The following is a 24,294-nucleotide window of genomic DNA, read 5'->3' on the forward strand; positions in this document are numbered from 1 at the left end:
AAATGTACCTCGAGTTTTAATAACATTTTCAAAATCGACGTTTCTCGGCCAGAGAAGCACATTTTGAGAATTTTTTCACTTTACTAAAATATAACCACTGAAACCATTATTTTTGTACTTTTTGCTTTAATTCAAGCAAATATAACGATATTCATACAAAAAACTGTTAAAATTCAATTTCCAATAAGAAATCGTTGTCACGGATTTTGTATCTTGAAGATAAAAAACATGCGATTTTTTCGGTACACTTTTGAATGCATTTTTTTCTGGAGAAACTTTTGACCGAATTCAGCTTTATTACCTATAAAATACTCATTAAAAGTGATTTCATCTCGATTGATCAATAAATAAAATTGAACCTTGATTTTTAATTACATTTTCAAAATCCACGTTTCTCGGCCAGAGAAGCACATTTTGAGAATTTTTTCACTATTTTAAAATATAACCATTGAAACCATTATATTTGTACTTTTTGGTTTAATTCAAGCAAATATAACGATATTCATCCAAAAAACTGTTAAAATTCAATTTCCAATAAGAAATCGTTGTCACGGATTTTGTATCTTGAAGAAAAAAAACATGCGATTTTTTCGGTACACTTTTTAATGAATTTTTTTCTGGACAAATTTTTCACCGAATTCAGCTTATTTACCTATAAAATACTCATCAAAAGTGATTTCATATCGATTGATCAATAAATAAAAATGTACCTCGAGTTTTAATAACATTTTCAAAATCGACGTTTCTCGGCCAGAGAAGCACATTTTGAGAATTTTTTCACTATTTTAAAATATAACCACTGAAACCTTTATTTTTGTACTTTTTGCTTTAATTCAAGCAAATATAACGATATTCATACAAAAAACTGTTAAAATTCAATTTCCAATAAGAAATCGTTGTCACGGATTTTGTATCTTGAAGAAAAAAAACATGCGATTTTTTCGGTACACTTTTTAATGAATTTTTTTCTGGACAAATTTTTCACCGAATTCAGCTTATTTACCTATAAAATACTCATCAAAAGTGATTTCATATCGATTGATCTATAAATAAAAATGTACCTCGAGTTTTAATAACATTTTCAAAATCGACGTTTCTCGGCCAGAGAAGCACATTTTGAGAATTTTTTCACTATTTTAAAATATAACCACTGAAACCTTTATTTTTGTACTTTTTGCTTTAATTCAAGCAAATATAACGATATTCATACAAAAAACTGTTAAAATTCAATTTCCAATAAGAAATCGTTGTCACGGATTTTGTATCTTGAAGAAAAAAAACATGCGATTTTTTCGGTACACTTTTTAATTAATTTTTTTCTGGAAAAATGTTTGACCGAATTCAGCTTATTTACCTATAAAATACTCATTAAAAGTGATTTCATATCGATTGATCAATAAATAATAATGTACCTCGAGTTTTAATAACATTTTCAAAATCGACGTTTCTCGGCCAGAGAAGCACATTTTGAGAATTTTTTCACTATTTTAAAATATAACCACTGAAACCATTATATTTGTACTTTTTGCTTTAATTCAAGCAAATATAACGATATTCATACAAAAAACTGATAAAATTCAATTTCCAATAAGAAATCGTTGTCACGGATTTTGTATCTTGAAGAAAAAAAACATGCGATTTTTTCGGTACACTTTTTAATGCATTTTTTTCTGGACAAATGTTTGACCGAATTGAAATAAATTACCTATAAAATACTCATTAAAAGTGATTTCATTTCGATTGATCAATAAATAAAAATGAACCTCGATTTTTAATAACATTTTCAAAATCGACGTTTCTCGGCCAGAGAAAAACATTTTGAGAATTTTTTCACTATTTTAAAATATAACCATTGAAACCATTTTTTTGCACTTTTTGCTTTAATTCAAGCAAATATAACGATATTCATCCAAAAAACTGCTAAAATTCAATTTCCAATAAGAAATGGTTGTCACGGATTTTGTATCTTGAAGAAAAAAAACATGCGATTTTTTCGGTACACTTTTTAATGAATCTTTTTCTGGACAAATTTTTGACCGAATTCAGCTTATTTACCTATAAAATACTCATTAAAAGTGATTTCATATCGATTGATCAATAAATAAAAATGTACCTCGAGTTTTAATAACATTTTCAAAATCGACGTTTCTCGGCCAGAGAAGCACATTTTGAGAATTTTTTCACTATTTTAAAATATAACCACTGAAACCATTATTTTTGTACTTTTTGCTTTAATTCAAGCAAATATAACGATATTCATACAAAAAACTGTTAAAATTCAATTTCCAATAAGAAATCGTTGTCACGGATTTTGTATCTTGAAGAAAAAAAACATGCGATTTTTTCGGTACACTTTTGAATGCATTTTTTTCTGGAGAAACTTTTGACCGAATTCAGCTTTATTACCTATAAAATACTCATTAAAAGTGATTTCATCTCGATTGATCAATAAATAAAATTGAACCTTGATTTTTAATTACATTTTCAAAATCGACGTTTCTCGGCCAGAGAAGCACATTTTGAGAATTTTTTCACTATTTTGAAATATAACCATTGAAAACATTATTTTTGTACTTTTTGCTTTAATTCAAGCAAATATAACGATATTCATCCAAAAAACTTTTAAAATTCAATTTCCAATAAGAAATCGTTGTCACGGATTTTGTATCTTGAAGAAAAAAACATGCGATTTTTTCGGTACACTTTTTAATGCATTTTTTTCTGGACAAATGTTTGACCGAATTCAAATAAATTACCTATAAAATACTCATTAAAAGTGATTTCATTTCGATTGATCAATAAATAAATATGAACCTCGATTTTTAATTACATTTTCAAAATCGACGTTTCTCGGCCAGAGAAAAACATTTTGAGAATTTTTTCACTATTTTAAAATATAACCATTGAAACCATTTTTTTTTGCACTTTTTGCTTTAATTCAAGCAAATATAACGATATTCATCCAAAAAACTGCTAAAATTCAATTTCCAATAAGAAATCGTTGTCACGGATTTTGTATTTTGAAGAAAAAAAACATGCGATTTTTTCGGTACACTTTTGAATGCATTTTTTTCTGGACAAACTTTTGACCGAATTCAGCTTTATTACCTATAAAATACTCATTAAAAGTGATTTCATCTCGATTGATCAATAAATAAAATTGAACCTTTATTTTAATTACATTTTCAAAATCGACGTTTCTCGGCCAGAGAAGCACATTTTGAGAATTTTTTCACTATTTTAAAATATAACCATTGAAACCATTATTTTTGTACTTTTTGCTTTAATTCAAGCAAATATAACGATATTCATACAAAAAACTGTTAAAATTCAATTTCCAATAAGAAATCGTTGTCACGGATTTTGTATCTTGAAGAAAAAAAACATGCGATTTTTTCGGTACACTTTTTAATTAATTTTTTTCTGGACAAATGTTTGACCGAATTCAGCTTATTTACCTATAAAATACTCATTAAAAGTGATTTCATATCGATTGATCAATAAATAATAATGTACCTCGAGTTTTAATAACATTTTCAAAATCGACGTTTCTCGGCCAGAGAAGCATATTTTGAGAATTTTTTCACTATTTTAAAATATAACCACTGAAACCATTATATTTGTACTTTTTGCTTTAATTCAAGCAAATATAACGATATTCATACAAAAAACTGATAAAATTCAATTTCCAATAAGAAATCGTTGTCACGGATTTTGTATCTTGAAGAAAAAAAACATGCGATTTTTTCGGTACACTTTTTAATGCATTTTTTTCTGGACAAATGTTTGACCGAATTGAAATAAATTACCTATAAAATACTCATTAAAAGTGATTTCATTTCGATTGATCAATAAATAAAAATGAACCTCGATTTTTAATAACATTTTCAAAATCGACGTTTCTCGGCCAGAGAAAAACATTTTGAGAATTTTTTCACTATTTTAAAATATAACCATTGAAACCATTTTTTTGCACTTTTTGCTTTAATTCAAGCAAATATAACGATATTCATCCAAAAAACTGCTAAAATTCAATTTCCAATAAGAAATGGTTGTCACGGATTTTGTATCTTGAAGAAAAAAAACATGCGATTTTTTCGGTACACTTTTTAATGAATCTTTTTCTGGACAAATTTTTGACCGAATTCAGCTTATTTACCTATAAAATACTCATTAAAAGTGATTTCATATCGATTGATCAATAAATAAAAATGTACCTCGAGTTTTAATAACATTTTCAAAATCGACGTTTCTCGGCCAGAGAAGCACATTTTGAGAATTTTTTCACTATTTTAAAATATAACCACTGAAACCATTATTTTTGTACTTTTTGCTTTAATTCAAGCAAATATAACGATATTCATACAAAAAACTGTTAAAATTCAATTTCCAATAAGAAATCGTTGTCACGGATTTTGTATCTTGAAGAAAAAAAACATGCGATTTTTTCGGTACACTTTTGAATGCATTTTTTTCTGGAGAAACTTTTGACCGAATTCAGCTTTATTACCTATAAAATACTCATTAAAAGTGATTTCATCTCGAATGATCAATAAATAAAATTGAACCTTGATTTTTAATTACATTTTCAAAATCGACGTTTCTCGGCCAGAGAAGCACATTTTGAGAATTTTTTCACTATTTTGAAATATAACCATTGAAAACATTATTTTTGTACTTTTTGCTTTAATTCAAGCAAATATAACGATATTCATCCAAAAAACTTTTAAAATTCAATTTCCAATAAGAAATCGTTGTCACGGATTTTGTATCTTGAAGAAAAAAACATGCGATTTTTTCGGTACACTTTTTAGTGCATTTTTTTCTGGACAAATGTTTGACCGAATTCAAATAAATTACCTATAAAATACTCATTAAAAGTGATTTCATTTCGATTGATCAATAAATAAATATGAACCTCGATTTTTAATTACATTTTCAAAATCGACGTTTCTCGGCCAGAGAAAAACATTTTGAGAATTTTTTCACTATTTTAAAATATAACCATTGAAACCATTTTTTTTGCACTTTTTGCTTTAATTCAAGCAAATATAACGATATTCATCCAAAAAACTGCTAAAATTCAATTTCCAATAAGAAATCGTTGTCACGGATTTTGTATCTTGAAGAAAAAAAACATGCGATTTTTTCGGTACACTTTTGAATGCATTTTTTTCTGGACAAACTTTTGACCGAATTCAGCTTTATTACCTATAAAATACTCATTAAAAGTGATTTCATCTCGATTGATCAATAAATAAAATTGAACCTTTATTTTAATTACATTTTCAAAATCGACGTTTCTCGGCCAGAGAAGCACATTTTGAGAATTTTTTCACTATTTTAAAATATAACCATTGAAACCATTATTTTTGTACTTTTTGCTTTAATTCAAGCAAATATAACGATATTCATCCAAAAAACTGTTAAAATTCAATTTCCAATAAGAAATCGTTGTCACGGATTTTGTATCTTGAAGAAAAAAAACATGCGATTTTTTCGGTACACTTTTTAATGAATTTTTTTCTGGACAAATTTTTGACCGAATTCAGCTTATTTACCTATAAAATACTCATCAAAAGTGATTTCATATCGATTGATCAATAAATAAAAATGTACCTCGAGTTTTAATAACATTTTCAAAATCGACGTTTCTCGGCCAGAGAAGCACATTTTGAGAATTTTTTCACTATTTTAAAATATAACCACTGAGACCATTATTTTTGTACTTTTTGCTTTAAATCAAGCAAATATAACGATATTCATACAAAAAACTGTTAAAATTCAATTTCCAATAAGAAATCGTTGTCACGGATTTTGTATCTTGAAGAAAAAAAACATGCGATTTTTTCGGTACACTTTTGATTGCATTTTTTTCTGGATAAACTTTTGACCGAATTCAGCTTTATTACCTATAAAATACTCATTAAAAGTGATTTCATCTCCATTGATCAATAAATAAAATTGAACCTTGATTTTTAATTACATTTTCAAAATCGACGATTCTCGGCCAGAGAAGCACATTTTGAGAATTTTTTCACTATTTTGAAATATAACCATTGAAACCATTATTTTTGTACTTTTTGCTTTAATTCAAGCAAATATAACGATATTCATCCAAAAAACTTTTAAAATTCAATTTCCAATAAGAAATCGTTGTCACGGATTTTGTATCTTGAAGAAAAAAACATGCGATTTTTTCGGTACACTTTTTAATGCATTTTTTTCTGGACAAATGTTTGACCGAATTCAAATAAATTACCTATAAAATACTCATTAAAAGTGATTTCATTTCGATTGATCAATAAATAAATATGAACCTCGATTTTTAATTACATTTTCAAAATCGACGTTTCTCGGCCAGAGAAAAACATTTTGAGAATTTTTTCACTATTTTAAAATATAACCATTGAAACCATTTTTTTGCACTTTTTGCTTTAATTCAAGCAAATATAACGATATTCGTCCAAAAAACTGCTAAAATTCAATTTCCAATAAGAAATCGTTGTCACGGATTTTGTATCTTGAAGAAAAAAAAACATGCGATTTTTTCGGTACACTTTTGAATGCATTTTTTTCTGGACAAACTTTTGACCGAATTCAGCTTTATTACCTATAAAATACTCATTAAAAGTGATTTCATCTCGATTGATCAATAAATAAAATTGAACCTTTATTTTAATTACATTTTCAAAATCGACGTTTCTCGGCCAGAGAAGCACATTTTGAGAATTTTTTCACTATTTTAAAATATAACCATTGAAACCATTATTTTTGTACTTTTTGCTTTAATTCAAGCAAATATAACGATATTCATCCAAAAAACTGTTAAAATTCAATTTCCAATAAGAAATCGTTGTCACGGATTTTGTATCTTGAAGAAAAAAAACATGCGATTTTTTCGGTACACTTTTTAATGAATTTTTTTCTGGACAAATTTTTGACCGAATTCAGCTTATTTACCTATAAAATACTCATCAAAAGTGATTTCATATCGATTGATCAATAAATAAAAATGTACCTCGAGTTTTAATAACATTTTCAAAATCGACGTTTCTCGGCCAGAGAAGCACATTTTGAGAATTTTTTCACTATTTTAAAATATAACCACTGAGACCATTATTTTTGTACTTTTTGCTTTAAATCAAGCAAATATAACGATATTCATACAAAAAACTGTTAAAATTCAATTTCCAATAAGAAATCGTTGTCACGGATTTTGTATCTTGAAGAAAAAAAACATGCGATTTTTTCGGTACACTTTTGATTGCATTTTTTTCTGGATAAACTTTTGACCGAATTCAGCTTTATTACCTATAAAATACTCATTAAAAGTGATTTCATCTCCATTGATCAATAAATAAAATTGAACCTTGATTTTTAATTACATTTTCAAAATCGACGATTCTCGGCCAGAGAAGCACATTTTGAGAATTTTTTCACTATTTTAAAATATAACCATTGAAACCATTATTTTTGTACTTTTTGCTTTAATTCAAGCAAATATAACGATATTCATCCAAAAAACTGTTAAAATTCAATTTCCAATAAGAAATCGTTGTCACGGATTTTGTATCTTGAAGAAAAAAAACATGCGATTTTTTCGGTACACTTTTTAATGAATTTTTTTCTGGACAAATTTTTGACCGAATTCAGCTTATTTACCTATAAAATACTCATTAAAAGTGATTTCATATCGATTGATCAATAGATAAAAATGTACCTTTATTTTTAATAACATTTTTCAAAATCGACGTTTCTCGGCCAGAGAAGCACATTTATATTTTAAAATATAACCATTGAAATTAATAATTTGAATTCAATTAAACTTCATCTTTATAAAACAATAACAAAAAGAAGATATGTTTGCTTTTTTCATATCTGGTGGATTTTAAAAGAGGAAACAAAAAGGAAAAAGCCAACGGCACGCAGTGTTCCCAAGTACTGACTGCGCTCGACGCTGCTTAACTTCGGTGATCGGACGAGAACCGGTGTTTTCAGCGTGATATGGCCGTTGCCGAGCGTGCTAGATAATAATTCGAATTTAAATTAAGTGAGACAAATTGACCTTCATCTTTTTAAAACAATAACAAAAAGAAAATATTTTTGCTTTTTTCATACCTATTGGAATTAAAAAGAGGAAAAAAAAATTAAAAAGCCAACGGCACGCAGTGTTAATAAAGTGGTCTCCCTCCCAAGTACTGACTGCGCTCGACGCTGCTTAACTTCGGTGATCGGACGAGAACCGTTCTTTTCAGCGTGATATGGCCGTTACCGAAAGTGCTATTTAATAATTTGAATTTAATTAACTTTCATCTTTATAAAACAATATCAAAAAGAAGATATGTTTGGTTTTTTCATATCTGGTGGAATTTAAAAGAGGATATAAATTGAAAAAGCCAACGTCACGCAGTGTTTCCAAGTACTGACTGCGCTCGACGCTGCTTAACTTCGGTGATCGGACGAGAACCGTTGTTTTCAGCGTGATATGGCCGTCACCGAAAGTGCTATTTAATAATTTGAATTTAAATTAAGTGAGACAAATTAACCTTCATCTTTTTAAAACAGTAATAAAAAGATAATAAGTTTGCTTTTTTCATATCTATTGGAATTTAAAAGAGGAAAAAAAAGTGAAAAAGCCAACGGCACGCAGTGTTCCTAAGTGGTCTCCCTCCCAAGTATTGACTGCGCTCGACGCTTCTTTATTTCGGTGATCGGACGAGAACCGGTGTTTTCAGCGTGTTATGGCCGTTGCCAAGAGTGCTAGATAATAATTCGAATTTAAATTAAGTGAGACAATTTGACCTTCATCTTTTTAAAACAATAACAAAAAGAAAATATGTTTGCTTTTTTCATATCTATTGGAATTTAAAAGAGGAAAAAAAAATTAAAAAAGCCAACGGCACGCAGTGTTCCTAAATGGTCTCCCTCCCAAGTACTGACTGCGCTCGACGCTGCTTAACTTCGGTGATAGGACTAGAACCGGTGTTTTCAGCGTGATATGGCCGTTGCCGAGAGTGCTAGTTAATAATTCGAATTTAAATTAATTGAGACAAATTAACCTTCATCTTTTTAAAACTATAACAAAAAGAAAATAAGTTTGCTTTTTTCATATCTATTGGAATTTAAAAAAGGAAAAAAAAGTGAAAAAGCCAACGGCACGCAGTGTTCCTAAGTGGTCTCCCTCCCAAGTACTGACTGCGCTCGACGCTTCTTAACTTCGGTGATCGGACGAGAACCAGTGTATTCAGCATGATATGGCCGTTGCCGAGAGTGCTAGTTAATAATTTGAATTCAATTAACCTTCATCTTTATAAAACAATAACAAAAAGAAGATATGTTTGCTTTTTTCATATCTGGTGGAATTTAAAAGAGGAAACAAAAAGGAAAAAGCCAACGGCACGCTGTGTTCTCAAGTACTGACTGCGCTCGACGGTGCTTAACTTCGGTGATCGGACGAATACCGGTGTTTTCAGCGTGATATGGCCGCTGCTGAGAGTGCTAGATAATAATTCAAATTTAAATTAAGTGAGACAAATTGACCTTCACCTTTTTGTTATTGTTTTAAAAAGATGAAGGTCAAATTGTCTCACTTAATTTAAATTCGAATTATTATCTATCACTCTAGGCAACGGCCATATCACGCTGAAAACACCGGTTCTCGTCCGATCACCGAAGTTAAGCAACGTCGAGCGCAGTCAGTACTTGGGAGCGAGACCACTTTTGGAACACTGCGTGCCGTTGGCTTTTTCACTTTTTTTTCCACTTTTAAATTCCAATAGATATGAAAAAAGCAAACATATCTTCTTTTTGTTATTGTTTTATAAAGACGAAGGTTAAATAAATTCAAATTATTAAATAGCAGTCTTGGCAACGGCCATAACACGCTGAAAACACCGGTTCTCGTCCGATCACCGAAGTTAAGAAGCGTCGAGCGCAGTCAGTACTTGGGAGGGAGACCACTTGGGAACACTGCGTTCCGTTGGTTTTTCACTTTTTTTCCTCTTTTAAATTCCAATAGATATGAAAAAACCAAACATATCTTCTTTTTGTTATTGTTTTATAAATATGAAGGTTAATTAAATTCGAATTATTAACTAGTACTCTCGGCAACGGCCATATCACGCTGAAAACACCGGTTCTCGTCCGTTCACCGAAGTTAAGCAGCGTCGAGCGCAGTCAGTACTTGGGAACACAGGGTGCCGTTGGCTTTTTCCTTTTTGTTTCCTCTTTTAAATTCCACCAGATATGAAAAAAGCAATTATATCTTCTTTTTTTTATATTTTTATAAAGATGAAGTTTAATTGAATTCAAATTATTAAGTAGCACTCTCGGCAACGGCCATATCATGCTGAATACACCGGTTCTCGTCCGATCACCGAACTTAAGCAGCGTCGAGCGCAGTCAGTACTTGGGAGGGAGACCACTTAGGAACACTACGTGCCGTAGGCTTTTTCACTTTTTTTTCACTTTTAAATTCCAATAGATATGAAAAAAGCAAACTTATTTTCTTTTTGTTATTGTTTGAAAAGATGAAGGTTAATTTGTCTCACTTAATTTAAATTCGAATTATTAAATAGCACTCTCGGCAACGGCCATATCACGCTGAAAACACCGGTTCTCGTCCGATCACCGAAGTTAAGCAGCGTCGAGCGCGGTCAGTACTTGGGAACACTGCGTGCCGTTGGCTTTTTCCTTTTTGTTTCCTCTTTTAAATTCCACCAGATATGAAAAAACCAAACATAATTTTCTTTTTGTTATTGTTTTAAAAAGATGAAGGTTAATTTGTCTCACTTAATTTAAATTCGAATTATTAAATAGCACTCTCGGCAACGGCCATATCACGCTGAAAAAAACGGTTCTCGTCCGATCACCGAAGTTAAGCAGCGTCGAGCGCAGTCAGTACTTGGGAACACTGCGTGCCTTTGGCTTTTTGCTTTTTGTTTCCTCTTTTAAATTCCTCCAGATATGAAAAAAGTAAACATATCTTCTTTTTGATATTGTTTTATAAAGATGAAAGTTAATTAAATTCAAATTATTAACTAGCACTCTCGGCAACGGCCAAGTCACGCTGAATGCACCGGTTCTCGTCCGATCATCGAAGTTAAGCAACGTTGAGCGCAGTCAGTACTTGGGAGGGAGACCACTTAGGAACACTGCGTGCCGTTGGCTTTTAATTTTTTTTTCCTCTTTTAAATTCCAATAGATATGAAAAAAGCAAACTTATTTTCTTTTTGTTATTGTTTTAAAAAGATGAAGGTCAATTTGTCTCACTTAATTTAAATTCGAATTATTATCTAGCACTCTCAGCAACGGCCATATCACGCTGAAAACACCGGTTCTCGTTCGATCACCGAAGTTAAGCAGCGTCGAGCGCAGTCAGTACTTGGGAACACTGCGTGCCTTAGCTTTTACCTTTTTGTTTCCTCTTTTAAATTCCTCCAGATATAAAAAAGCAAACATATCTTCTTTTTGATATTGTTTTATAAAGGTTGGTGGTTCGAGCCCACCCGGGAGCGGTGTTGTGGGATCTCAAATGTAACGTACAAAGCCAAAGTTTTTCCACAATACCTGACGACCATTTAATTTTTGGGCTTCCGTGGCGCAATGGTTAGCGCAATCAGCTGTTAACCGAAAGATTGGTCGTTCGAGCCCACCCTAGAGAGCTGTTGTGGGGTCTCAGATGTGGCGTGAAAAGTCAGTACTTTTTCACAATACCTGACAACCATTTAATTTCTGAGCTTCCGTGGCTCAATGGTTAGCGCGTTCGGCTGTTAACCAATAGGTTGGTGGTTCGAGCCCGACCGGGAGAGGTTTTGTGGGGTCTCATATGTAGCGTAAAAAGTCAAAACCTTTCCAGAAAACGTGACAACCATTTAATTTCTGGGCTTTCGTGGCTCAATGTTTAGCGCGTTCGGCTGTTAATCAATAGGTTGGTGGTTCGAGCCCACCCGGGAGCGGTGTTGTGGGATCTCAAATGTAACGTACAAAGCAAAAGTTTTTCCACAATACCTGACGACCATTTAATTTTTGGGCTTCCGTGGCGCAATGGTTAGCGCGATCAGCTGTTAACCGAAAGGTTGGAGGTTCGAGACCACCCGGGAGAGGGGTTGTGGGATCTCAGATGTAGCGTAAAAAGTCAAAACTTTTCCACAATACGTGACAACCGTTTAATTTCTGAGCTTCCGTGGCTCAATGGTTTGCGCGTTCGGCTGTTAACCAATAGGTTGGCGGTTCGAGACCACCCGGATGCGGTTTTTTGGGCTTTCGTGGGGCAATGGTTAGCGCGCTCAGCTGTTATTCACAAGGTTGGTGGTTCGAGCCCACCCGAGAGCGGTGTTGTGAGGTCTCAGATGTAGCGTGAAAAGTCAAAACTTTTCCACAAAACGTGACAACCATTTAATTTCTGAGCTTTCGTGGCTCAATGTTTAGCGCGTTCGGCTGTTAACCAATAGGTTGGTGGTTCGGGCCCACCCGTGAGCGGTGTTGTGAGGTCTCAGATGTAACGAAAAAAGTAAGAGTTTTTCCACAAATTCTGACGAACATTTAATTATTGGGCTTCCGTGGCGCAATGGTTAGCGCGTTCAGCTGTTAACCGAAAGATTGGTCGTTCGAGCCCACCCTAGAGAGGTGTTGTGGGGTCTCAGATATAGCGTGAAAAGTCATAACTTTTTCACAATACCTGACAACCATTTAATTTCTGAGCTTTCGTGGCTCAATGGTTAGCGCGTTCGGCTGTTAACCAATAGGTTGGTGGTTCGAACCCACCCGGGAGCGGTGTTGTGGGATCTCAAATGTAACGTACAAAGCAAAAGTTTTTCCACAATACCTGACGACCATTTAATTTTTGGGCTTCCGTGGCGCAATGGTTAGCGCAATCAGCTGTTAACCGAAAGGTTGGTGGTTCGAGACCACCCGGGAGAGGGGTTGTGGGATCTCAGATGTAGCGTAAAAAGTCAAAACTTTTCCACAATACGTGACAACCGTTTAATTTCTGAGCTTCCGTGGCTCAATGTTTAGCGCGTTCGGCTGTTGATCAATAGGTTGGTGGTTCGAGCCCACCCGGGAGCGGTGTTGTGGGATCTCAAATGTAACGTACAAAGCCAAAGTTTTTCCACAATACCTGACGACCATTTAATTTTTGGGCTTCCGTGGAGCAATGGTTAGCGCTATCAGCTGTTAACCGAAAGATTGGTCGTTCGAGCCCACCCTAGAGAGGTGTTGTGGGGTCTCAGATGTGGCGTGAAAAGTCATAAATTTTTCACAATACCTGACAACCATTTAATTTCTGAGCTTCCGTGGCTCAATGGTTAGCGCGTTCGGCTGTTAACCAATAGGTTGGTGGTTCGAGCCCGACCGGGAGAGATTTTGTGGGGTCTCAAAGTCAAAACTTTTCCAGAAAACGTGACAACCATTTAATTTCTGGGCTTTCGTGGCTCAATGTTTAGTGCGTTCGGCTGTTAATCAATAGGTTGGTGGTTCGAGCCCACCCGGGAGCGGTGTTGTGGGATCTCAAATGTAACGTACAAAGCCAAAGTTTTTCCACAATACCTGACGACCATTTAATTTTTGGGCTTCCGTGGCGCAATGGTTAGCGCAATCAGCTGTTAACCGAAAGATTGGTCGTTCGAGCCCACCCTAGAGAGGTGTTGTGGGGTCTCAGATGTGGCGTGAAAAGTCATAACTTTTTCAAAGCACCTGACAACCATTTAATTTCTGAGCTTCCGTGGCTCAATGGTTAGCGCGTTCGGCTGTTAACCGAAAGATTGGTCGTTCGAGCCCGACCGGGAGAGGTTTTGTGGGGTCTCATATGTAGCGTAAAAAGTCAAAACTTTTCCAGAAAACGTGACAACCATTTAATTTCTGGGCTTTCGTGGCTCAATGTTTAGCGCGTTCGGCTGTTAATCAATAGGTTGGTGGTTCGAGCCCACCCGGGAGCGGTGTTGTGAGATCTCAAATGTAACGTACAAAGCCAAAGTTTTTCCACAATACCTGACGACCATTTAATTTTTGGGCTTCCGTGGCGCAATAGTTAGCGCAATCAGCTGTTAACCGAAAGGTTGGTGGTTCGAGACCACCCGGGAGAGGGGTTGTGGGATCTCAGATGTAGCGTAAAAAGTCAAAACTTTTCCACAATACGTGACAACCGTTTAATTTCTGAGCTTCCGTGGCTCAATGTTTAGCGCGTTCGGCTGTTAATCAATAGGTTGGTGGTTCGAGCCCACCCGGGAGCGGTGTTGTGGGATCTCAAATGTAACGTACAAAGCCAAAGTTTTTCCGCAATACCTGACGACCATTTAATTTTTGGGCTTCCGTGGCGCAATGGTTAGCGCAATCAGCTGTTAACCGAAAGATTGGTCGTTCGAGCCCACCCTAGAGAGGTGTTGTGGGGTCTCAGATGTGGCGTGAAAAGTCATAAATTTTTCACAATACCTGACAACCATTTAATTTCTGAGCTTCCGTGGCTCAATGGTTAGCGCGTTCGGCTGTTAACCAATAGGTTGGTGGTTCGAGCCCGACCGGGAGAGGTTTTGTGGGGTCTCAAAGTCAAAACGTTTCCAGAAAACGTGACAACCATTTAATTTCTGGGCTTTCGTGGCTCAATGTTTAGTGCGTTCGGCTGTTAATCAATAGGTTGGTGGTTCGAGCCCACCCGGGAGCGGTGTTGTGGGATCTCAAATGTAACGTACAAAGCCAAAGTTTTTCCACAATACCTGACGACCATTAAATTTTTGGGCTTCCGTGGCGCAGAGGTTAGCGCAATCAGCTGTTAACCGAAAGATTGGTCGTTCGAGCCCACCCTAGAGAGGTGTTGTGGGGTCTCAGATGTGGCGTGAAAAGTCATAACTTTTTCACAATACCTGACAACCATTTAATTTCTGGGCTTTCGTGGCTCAATGTTTAGCGCGTTCGGCTGTTAACCAATAGGTTGGTGGTTCGAGCCCACCCAGGAGCGGTGTTGTGGGATCTCAAATGTAACGTATAAAGCCAAAGTTTTTCCACAATACCTGACGACCATTTAATTTTTGGGCTTCCGTGGAGCAATGGTTAGCGCGTTCGGCTGTTAACCGAAAGGTTGGTGGTTCGAGCCCACCCAAGAGAGGTGTTGTGGGGTCTCAGATGTAGCGTAAAAAGTCAAAACTTTTCCACAATACGTGACAACCATTTAATTTCTGAGCTTCCGTGGCTCAATGGTTTGCGCGTTCGGCTGTTAACCAATAGGTTGGTGGTTCGAGACCACCCGGAAGCGGTTTTTTGGGCTTTCGTGGGGCAATGGTTAGCGCGCTCAGCTGTTATTCACAAGGTTGGTGGTTCGAGCCCACCCGAGAGCGGTGTTGTGAGGTCTCAGATGTAACGAAAAAAGTAAGAGTTTTTTCACAAATTCTGACGAACATTTAATTATTGGGCTTCCATGGCGCAATGGTTAGCGCGTTCAGCTGTTAACCGAAAGATTGGTCGTTCGAGCCCACCCTAGAGAGGTGTTGTGGGGTCTCAGATGTAGCGTGAAAAGTCAAAACTTTTCCACAAAACGTGACAACCATTTAATTTCTGAGCTTTCGTGGCTCAATGTTTAGCGCGTTCGGCTGTTAACCAATAGGTTGGTGGTTCGGGCCCACCCGTGAGCGGTGTTGTGAGGTCTCAGATGTAACGAAAAAAGTAAGAGTTTTTCCACAAATTCTGACGAACATTTAATTATTGGGCTTCCGTGGCGCAATGGTTAGCGCGTTCAGCTGTTAACCGAAAGATTGGTCGTTCGAGCCCACCCTAGAGAGGTGTTGTGGGGTCTCAGATATAGCGTGAAAAGTCATAACTTTTTCACAATACCTGACAACCATTTAATTTCTGAGCTTTCGTGGCTCAATGGTTAGCGCGTTCGGCTGTTAACCAATAGGTTGGTGGTTCGAGCCCACCCGGGAGCGGTGTTGTGGGATTTCTAATGTAACGTATAAAGCCAAAGTTTTTCCACAATACCGGACGACCATTTAATTTTTGGGCTTCCGTGGCGCAATGGTTAGCGCTTTCGGTTGTTAATCGAAAGGTTGGTGGTTCGATTCCATCCGGGATTGGTGTTGTGGGGTCTCAGATGTAGCGTAAAAAGTCAAAACTTTTCCACAATACGTGACAACCATTTAATTTCTGAGCTTCCGTGGCTCAATGGTTTGCGCGTTCGGCTGTTAACCAATAGGTTGGTGGTTCGAGACCACCCAAAAGCGGTGTTGTGGGGTCTCAAATGTAACGTAAAAAGCGAAAGTTTTTCCACAATACCTGACGACCATTTAATTTTTGGGCTTCCGTGGCGCAATGGTTAGCGCGTTCGGCTTTTAATCGAAAGGTTGGTGGTTCGAGCCCATCTGGGAGCGGTGTTGTGAGGTCTCAGATGTGACGTAAAAAGCCAAAGTTTTTCCACATTACCTGCCGACCATTTAATTTTTGGGCTTCCGTGGCGCAATGGTTAGCACGTTCGGCTGTTAACCGAAAGGTTGGTGGTTCGAGCCCACCCAATAGAGGTGTAGTGGGGTCTCAGATGTAGCGTAAAATGTCAAAACTTTTCCACAATACGTGACAACCATTTAATTTCTGAGCTTTCGTGGCTCAATGTTTAGCGCGTTCGCCTGTTAACCAATAGGTTGGTGGTTCGAGCCCACTCGGGAGCGGTGTTGTGGGATCTCAAATGTAACATATAAATCCAAAGTTTTTCCACAATACGTGACGACCATTTAATTTTTGGGCCTCCGTGGCGCAATGGTTAGCACGTTCGGCTGTTAACCGAAAGGTTGGTGGCTCGAGCCCTAACAAGAGAGGTGTTGTGGGGTCTCAGATGTAGCGTGTAAAGTCAAAACTTTTCCACAATACGTGACAACCATTTAATTTCTGAGCTTTCGTGGCTCAATGTTTAGCGCGTTCGGCTGTTAACCAATAGGTTGGTGGTTCGAGCCCACCCGGGAGCGGTGTTGTGGGAACTCAAATGTAACGTACAAAGGCAAAGTTTTTCCACAATACCTGACGAACATTTAATTTTTGGGCTTCCGTGGGGCAATGGTTAGCGCGCTCAGCTGTTATTCACAAGGTTGGTGGTTCGAGCCCACCCGAGAGCGGTGTTGTGAGGTCTCAGATGTAACGAAAAAAGTAAGAGTTTTTCCACAATACCTGACGACCATTTAATTTTTGGGCTTCCGTGGCGCAATGGTTAGCACGTTCAGCTGTTAAGCGAAAGGTTGGTGGTTCGCGACCACCCGGGAGAGGGGTTGTGAGGTCTCAGATGTAACGAAAAAAGTAAGAGTTTTTCCACAATACCTGACGATAATTTAATTTTTGGGCTTCCGTGGCGCAATGGTTAGCGCGGTCACCTGTTAACCGAAAGATTGGTCGTTCGAGCCCACCCTAAAGAGGTGTTGTGGGGTCTCAGATGTAGCGTAAAAAGTCAAAACTTTTCCACAAAACGTGACAACCATTTAATTTCTGAGCTTTCGTGGCTCAATGTTTAGCGCGTTCGGCTGTTAACCAATAGGTTGGTGGTTCGGGCCCACCCGTGAGCGGTGTTGTGAGGTCTCAGATGTAACGAAAAAAGTAAGAGTTTTTCCACAAATTCTGACGAACATTTAATTATTGGGCTTCCGTGGCGCAATGGATAGCGCGTTCAGCTGTTAACCGAAAGGTTGGAGGTTCGAGACCACCCGGGAGAGGTGTTGTGGGGTCTCAGATGTAGCGTAAAAAGTCAAAACTTTTCCACAATACGTGACAACCATTTAATTTCTGATCTTTCGTGGCTCAATGTTTAGCGCGTTCGCCTGTTAACCAATAGGTTGTTGGTTCGAGCCCACCCGGGAGCGGTGTTGTGGGATTTCAAATGTAACGTATAAAGCCAAAGTTTTTCCACAATACCTGACGACCCTTTAATTTTTGGGTTTCCGTGGAGCAATGGTTAGCGCGTTCGGCTGTTAACCGAAAGGTTGGTGGTTCGAGCCCACCCAAGAGAGGTGTTGTGGGGTCTCAGATGTAGAGTAAAAAGTCAAAACTTTTCCACAATACGTGACAACCATTTAATTTCTGAGCTTCCGTGGCTCAATGGTTTGCGCGTTCGGCTGTTAACCAATAGGTTGGTGGTTCGAGACCACCCTGAAGCGGTGTTGTGGGGTCTCAAATGTAACGTAAAAAGCGAAAGTTTTTCCACAATACCTTACGACCAATTAATTTTTGGGCTTCCGTGGTGCAATGGTTAGCGCGTTCGGCTGTTAATCGAAAGGTTGGTGGTTCGAGCCCATCCGGGAGCGGTGTTGTGAGGTCTCAGATGTGACGTAAAAAGCCAAAGTTTTTCCACATTACCTGCCGACCATTTAATTTTTGGGCTTCCGTGGCGCAATGGTTAGCACGTTCGGCTGTTAAGCGAAAGGTTGGTGGTTCGCGACCACCCGGGAGAGGGGTTGTGAGGTCTCAGATGTAACGAAAAAAGTAAGAGTTTTTCCACAATACCTGACGACCATTTAATTTTTGGGCTTCCGTGGCGCAATGGTTAGCGCGGTCAGCTGTTAACCGAAAGATTGGTCGTTCGAGCCCACCCTAAAGAGGTGTTGTGGGGTCTCAGATGTAGAGTAAAAAGTCAAAACTTTTCCACAATACGTGACAACCATTTAATTTCTGAGCTTCCGTGGCTCAATGGTTTGCGCGTTCGGCTGTTAACCAATAGGTTGGTGGTTCGAGACCACCCTGAAGCGGTGTTGTGGGGTCTCAAATGTAACGTAAAAAGCGAAAGTTTTTCCACAATACCTTACGACCAATTAATTTTTGGGCTTCCGTGGTGCAATGGTTAGCGCGTTCGGCTGTTAATCGAAAGGTTGGTGGTTCGAGCCCATCCGGGAGCGGTGTTGTGAGGTCTCAGATGTGACGTAAAAAGCCAAAGTTTTTCCACATTACCTGCCGACCATTTAATTTTTGGGCTTCCGTGGCGCAATGGTTAGCACGTGCGGCTGTTAAGCGAAAGGTTGGTGGTTCGCGACCACCCGGGAGAGGGGTTGTGAGGTCTCAGATGTAACGAAAAAAGTAAGAGTTTTTCCACAATACCTGACGACCATTTAATTTTTGGGCTTCCGTGGCGCAATGGTTAGCGCGTTCAGCTGTTAAGCGAAAGGTTGGTGGTTCGCGACCACCCGGGAGAGGGGTTGTGAGGTCTCAGATGTAACGAAAAAAGTAAGAGTTTTTCCACAATACCTGACGACCATTTAATTTTTGGGCTTCCGTGGCGCAATGGTTAGCGCGGTCAGCTGTTAACCGAAAGATTGGTCGTTCGAGCCCACCCTAAAGAGGTGTTGTGGGGTCTCAGATGTAGCGTAAAAAGTCAAAACTTTTCCACAAAACGTGACAACCATTTAATTTCTGAGCTTTCGTGGCTCAATGTTTAGCGCGTTCGGCTGTTAACCAATAGGTTGGTGGTTCGGGCCCACCCGTGAGCGGTGTTGTGAGGTCTCAGATGTAACGAAAAAAGTAAGAGTTTTTCCACAAATTCTGACGAACATTTAATTATTGGGCTTCCGTGGCGCAATGGATAGCGCGTTCAGCTGTTAACCGAAAGGTTGGAGGTTCGAGACCACCCGGGAGAGGTTTTGTGGGATCTCAGATGTAGCGTAAAAAGTCAAAACTTTTCCACAATACGTGACAACCGTTTAATTTCTGAGCTTCCGTGGCTCAATGTTTAGCGCGTTCGGCTGTTAATCAATAGGTTGGTGGTTCGAGCCCACCCGGGAGCGGTGTTGTGGGATCTCAAATGTAACGTACAAAGCCAAAGTTTTTCCGCAATACCTGACGACCATTTAATTTTTGGGCTTCCGTGGCGCAATGGTTAGCGCAATCAGCTGTTAACCGAAAGATTGGTCGTTCGAGCCCACCCTAGAGAGGTGTTGTGGGGTCTCAGATGTGGCGTGAAAAGTCATAAATTTTTCACAATACCTGACAACCATTTAATTTCTGAGCTTCCGTGGCTCAATGGTTAGCGCGTTCGGCTGTTAACCAATAGGTTGGTGGTTCGAGCCCGACCGGGAGAGGTTTTGTGGGGTCTCAAAGTCAAAACGTTTCCAGAAAACGTGACAACCATTTAATTTCTGGGCTTTCGTGGCTCAATGTTTAGTGCGTTCGGCTGTTAATCAATAGGTTGGTGGTTCGAGCCCACCCGGGAGCGGTGTTGTGGGATCTCAAATGTAACGTACAAAGCCAAAGTTTTTCCACAATACCTGACGACCATTTAATTTTTGGGCTTCCGTGGCGCAATGGTTAGCGCAATCAGCTGTTAACCGAAAGATTGGTCGTTCGAGCCCACCCTAGAGAGGTGTTGTGGGGTCTCAGATGTGGCGTGAAAAGTCATAACTTTTTCACAATACCTGACAACCATTTAATTTCTGGGCTTTCGTGGCTCAATGTTTAGCGCGTTCGGCTGTTAACCAATAGGTTGGTGGTTCGAGCCCACCCAGGAGCGGTGTTGTGGGATCTCAAATGTAACGTATAAAGCCAAAGTTTTTCCACAATACCTGACGACCATTTAATTTTTGGGCTTCCGTGGAGCAATGGTTAGCGCGTTCGGCTGTTAACCGAAAGGTTGGTGGTTCGAGCCCACCCAAGAGAGGTGTTGTGGGGTCTCAGATGTAGCGTAAAAAGTCAAAACTTTTCCACAATACGTGACAACCATTTAATTTCTGAGCTTCCGTGGCTCAATGGTTTGCGCGTTCGGCTGTTAACCAATAGGTTGGTGGTTCGAGACCACCCGGAAGCGGTTTTTTGGGCTTTCGTGGGGCAATGGTTAGCGCGCTCAGCTGTTATTCACAAGGTTGGTGGTTCGAGCCCACCCGAGAGCGGTGTTGTGAGGTCTCAGATGTAACGAAAAAAGTAAGAGTTTTTTCACAAATTCTGACGAACATTTAATTATTGGGCTTCCATGGCGCAATGGTTAGCGCGTTCAGCTGTTAACCGAAAGATTGGTCGTTCGAGCCCACCCTAGAGAGGTGTTGTGGGGTCTCAGATGTAGCGTGAAAAGTCAAAACTTTTCCACAAAACGTGACAACCATTTAATTTCTGAGCTTTCGTGGCTCAATGTTTAGCGCGTTCGGCTGTTAACCAATAGGTTGGTGGTTCGGGCCCACCCGTGAGCGGTGTTGTGAGGTCTCAGATGTAACGAAAAAAGTAAGAGTTTTTCCACAAATTCTGACGAACATTTAATTATTGGGCTTCCGTGGCGCAATGGTTAGCGCGTTCAGCTGTTAACCGAAAGATTGGTCGTTCGAGCCCACCCTAGAGAGGTGTTGTGGGGTCTCAGATATAGCGTGAAAAGTCATAACTTTTTCACAATACCTGACAACCATTTAATTTCTGAGCTTTCGTGGCTCAATGGTTAGCGCGTTCGGCTGTTAACCAATAGGTTGGTGGTTCGAGCCCACCCGGGAGCGGTGTTGTGGGATTTCTAATGCAACGTATAAAGCCAAAGTTTTTCCACAATACCGGACGACCATTTAATTTTTGGGCTTCCGTGGCGCAATGGTTAGCGCTTTCGGTTGTTAATCGAAAGGTTGGTGGTTCGATTCCATCCGGGATTGGTGTTGTGGGGTCTCAGATGTAGCGTAAAAAGTCAAAACTTTTCCACAATACGTGACAACCATTTAATTTCTGAGCTTCCGTGGCTCAATGGTTTGCGCGTTCGGCTGTTAACCAATAGGTTGGTGGTTCGAGACCACCCAAAAGCGGTGTTGTGGGGTCTCAAATGTAACGTAAAAAGCGAAAGTTTTTCCACAATACCTGACGACCATTTAATTTTTGGGCTTCCGTGGCGCAATGGTTAGCGCGTTCGGCTTTTAATCGAAAGGTTGGTGGTTCGAGACCATCTGGGAGCGGTGTTGTGAGGTCTCAGATGTGACGTAAAAAGCCAAAGTTTTTCCACATTACCTGCCGACCATTTAATTTTTGGGCTTCCGTGGCGCAATGGTTAGCACGTTCGGCTGTTAACCGAAAGGTTGGAGGTTCGAGCCCACCCAATAGAGGTGTAGTGGGGTCTCAGATGTAGCGTAAAATGTCAAAACTTTTCCACAATACGTGACAACCATTTAATTTCTGAGCTTTCGTGGCTCAATGTTTAGCGCGTTCGCCTGTTAACCAATAGGTTGGTGGTTCGAGCCCACTCGGGAGCGGTGTTGTGGGATCTCAAATGTAACATATAAATCCAAAGTTTTTCCACAATACGTGACGACCATTTAATTTTTGGGCCTCCGTGGCGCAATGGTTAGCACGTTCGGCTGTTAACCGAAAGGTTGGTGGCTCGAGCCCTAACAAGAGAGGTGTTGTGGGGTCTCAGATGTAGCGTGTAAAGTCAAAACTTTTCCACAATACGTGACAACCATTTAATTTCTGAGCTTTCGTGGCTCAATGTTTAGCGCGTTCGGCTGTTAACCAATAGGTTGGTGGTTCGAGCCCACCCGGGAGCGGTGTTGTGGGAACTCAAATGTAACGTACAAAGGCAAAGTTTTTCCACAATACCTGACGAACATTTAATTTTTGGGCTTCCGTGGGGCAATGGTTAGCGCGCTCAGCTGTTATTCACAAGGTTGGTGGTTCGAGCCCACCCGAGAGCGGTGTTGTGAGGTCTCAGATGTAACGAAAAAAGTAAGAGTTTTTCCACAATACCTGACGACCATTTAATTTTTGGGCTTCCGTGGCGCAATGGTTAGCACGTTCAGCTGTTAAGCGAAAGGTTGGTGGTTCGCGACCACCCGGGAGAGGGGTTGTGAGGTCTCAGATGTAACGAAAAAAGTAAGAGTTTTTCCACAATACCTGACGATAATTTAATTTTTGGGCTTCCGTGGCGCAATGGTTAGCGCGGTCACCTGTTAACCGAAAGATTGGTCGTTCGAGCCCACCCTAAAGAGGTGTTGTGGGGTCTCAGATGTAGCGTAAAAAGTCAAAACTTTTCCACAAAACGTGACAACCATTTAATTTCTGAGCTTTCGTGGCTCAATGTTTAGCGCGTTCGGCTGTTAACCAATAGGTTGGTGGTTCGGGCCCACCCGTGAGCGGTGTTGTGAGGTCTCAGATGTAACGAAAAAAGTAAGAGTTTTTCCACAAATTCTGACGAACATTTAATTATTGGGCTTCCGTGGCGCAATGGATAGCGCGTTCAGCTGTTAACCGAAAGGTTGGAGGTTCGAGACCACCCGGGAGAGGTGTTGTGGGGTCTCAGATGTAGCGTAAAAAGTCAAAACTTTTCCACAATACGTGACAACCATTTAATTTCTGATCTTTCGTGGCTCAATGTTTAGCGCGTTCGCCTGTTAACCAATAGGTTGTTGGTTCGAGCCCACCCGGGAGCGGTGTTGTGGGATTTCAAATGTAACGTATAAAGCCAAAGTTTTTCCACAATACCTGACGACCCTTTAATTTTTGGGTTTCCGTGGAGCAATGGTTAGCGCGTTCGGCTGTTAACCGAAAGGTTGGTGGTTCGAGCCCACCCAAGAGAGGTGTTGTGGGGTCTCAGATGTAGAGTAAAAAGTCAAAACTTTTCCACAATACGTGACAACCATTTAATTTCTGAGCTTCCGTGGCTCAATGGTTTGCGCGTTCGGCTGTTAACCAATAGGTTGGTGGTTCGAGACCACCCTGAAGCGGTGTTGTGGGGTCTCAAATGTAACGTAAAAAGCGAAAGTTTTTCCACAATACCTTACGACCAATTAATTTTTGGGCTTCCGTGGTGCAATGGTTAGCGCGTTCGGCTGTTAATCGAAAGGTTGGTGGTTCGAGCCCATCCGGGAGCGGTGTTGTGAGGTCTCAGATGTGACGTAAAAAGCCAAAGTTTTTCCACATTACCTGCCGACCATTTAATTTTTGGGCTTCCGTGGCGCAATGGTTAGCACGTTCGGCTGTTAAGCGAAAGGTTGGTGGTTCGCGACCACCCGGGAGAGGGGTTGTGAGGTCTCAGATGTAACGAAAAAAGTAAGAGTTTTTCCACAATACCTGACGACCATTTAATTTTTGGGCTTCCGTGGCGCAATGGTTAGCGCGGTCAGCTGTTAACCGAAAGATTGGTCGTTCGAGCCCACCCTAAAGAGGTGTTGTGGGGTCTCAGATGTAGAGTAAAAAGTCAAAACTTTTCCACAATACGTGACAACCATTTAATTTCTGAGCTTCCGTGGCTCAATGGTTTGCGCGTTCGGCTGTTAACCAATAGGTTGGTGGTTCGAGACCACCCTGAAGCGGTGTTGTGGGGTCTCAAATGTAACGTAAAAAGCGAAAGTTTTTCCACAATACCTTACGACCAATTAATTTTTG

At 39.2% G+C, this 24,294-nt stretch overlaps 11 pseudogenes; 6 read left to right on the forward strand and 5 right to left on the reverse strand.

Annotated features, from left to right (window-relative positions):
• Positions 1 to 7,916: 7,916 nt before the first annotated feature.
• LOC149583470 (5S ribosomal RNA) lies at positions 7,917 to 8,019 on the reverse strand (annotated as a pseudogene).
• A 137-nt stretch (positions 8,020 to 8,156) lies between these two features.
• Positions 8,157 to 8,276, reverse strand: LOC149583471 (5S ribosomal RNA; annotated as a pseudogene).
• A 361-nt stretch (positions 8,277 to 8,637) lies between these two features.
• Positions 8,638 to 8,756, reverse strand: LOC149583472 (5S ribosomal RNA; annotated as a pseudogene).
• A 138-nt stretch (positions 8,757 to 8,894) lies between these two features.
• LOC149583473 (5S ribosomal RNA) lies at positions 8,895 to 9,013 on the reverse strand (annotated as a pseudogene).
• A 137-nt stretch (positions 9,014 to 9,150) lies between these two features.
• LOC149583474 (5S ribosomal RNA) lies at positions 9,151 to 9,269 on the reverse strand (annotated as a pseudogene).
• A 358-nt stretch (positions 9,270 to 9,627) lies between these two features.
• On the forward strand, positions 9,628 to 9,747 carry LOC149583475 (5S ribosomal RNA; annotated as a pseudogene).
• A 122-nt stretch (positions 9,748 to 9,869) lies between these two features.
• On the forward strand, positions 9,870 to 9,988 carry LOC149583476 (5S ribosomal RNA; annotated as a pseudogene).
• Positions 9,989 to 10,333: 345 nt separating this feature from the next.
• Positions 10,334 to 10,452, forward strand: LOC149583477 (5S ribosomal RNA; annotated as a pseudogene).
• Positions 10,453 to 10,587: 135 nt separating this feature from the next.
• LOC149583478 (5S ribosomal RNA) lies at positions 10,588 to 10,690 on the forward strand (annotated as a pseudogene).
• Positions 10,691 to 11,053: 363 nt separating this feature from the next.
• Positions 11,054 to 11,172, forward strand: LOC149583479 (5S ribosomal RNA; annotated as a pseudogene).
• Positions 11,173 to 11,308: 136 nt separating this feature from the next.
• On the forward strand, positions 11,309 to 11,411 carry LOC149583480 (5S ribosomal RNA; annotated as a pseudogene).
• Positions 11,412 to 24,294: the final 12,883 nt, after the last annotated feature.

The sequence above is a fragment of the Phalangium opilio genome, unplaced genomic scaffold (genome assembly GCF_054372755.1).
Source record: "Phalangium opilio isolate 3A_F unplaced genomic scaffold, DU_Popi_V2 ptg001421l_1, whole genome shotgun sequence".
NCBI classification, from domain to species: Eukaryota; Metazoa; Arthropoda; class Arachnida; order Opiliones; family Phalangiidae; genus Phalangium; species Phalangium opilio.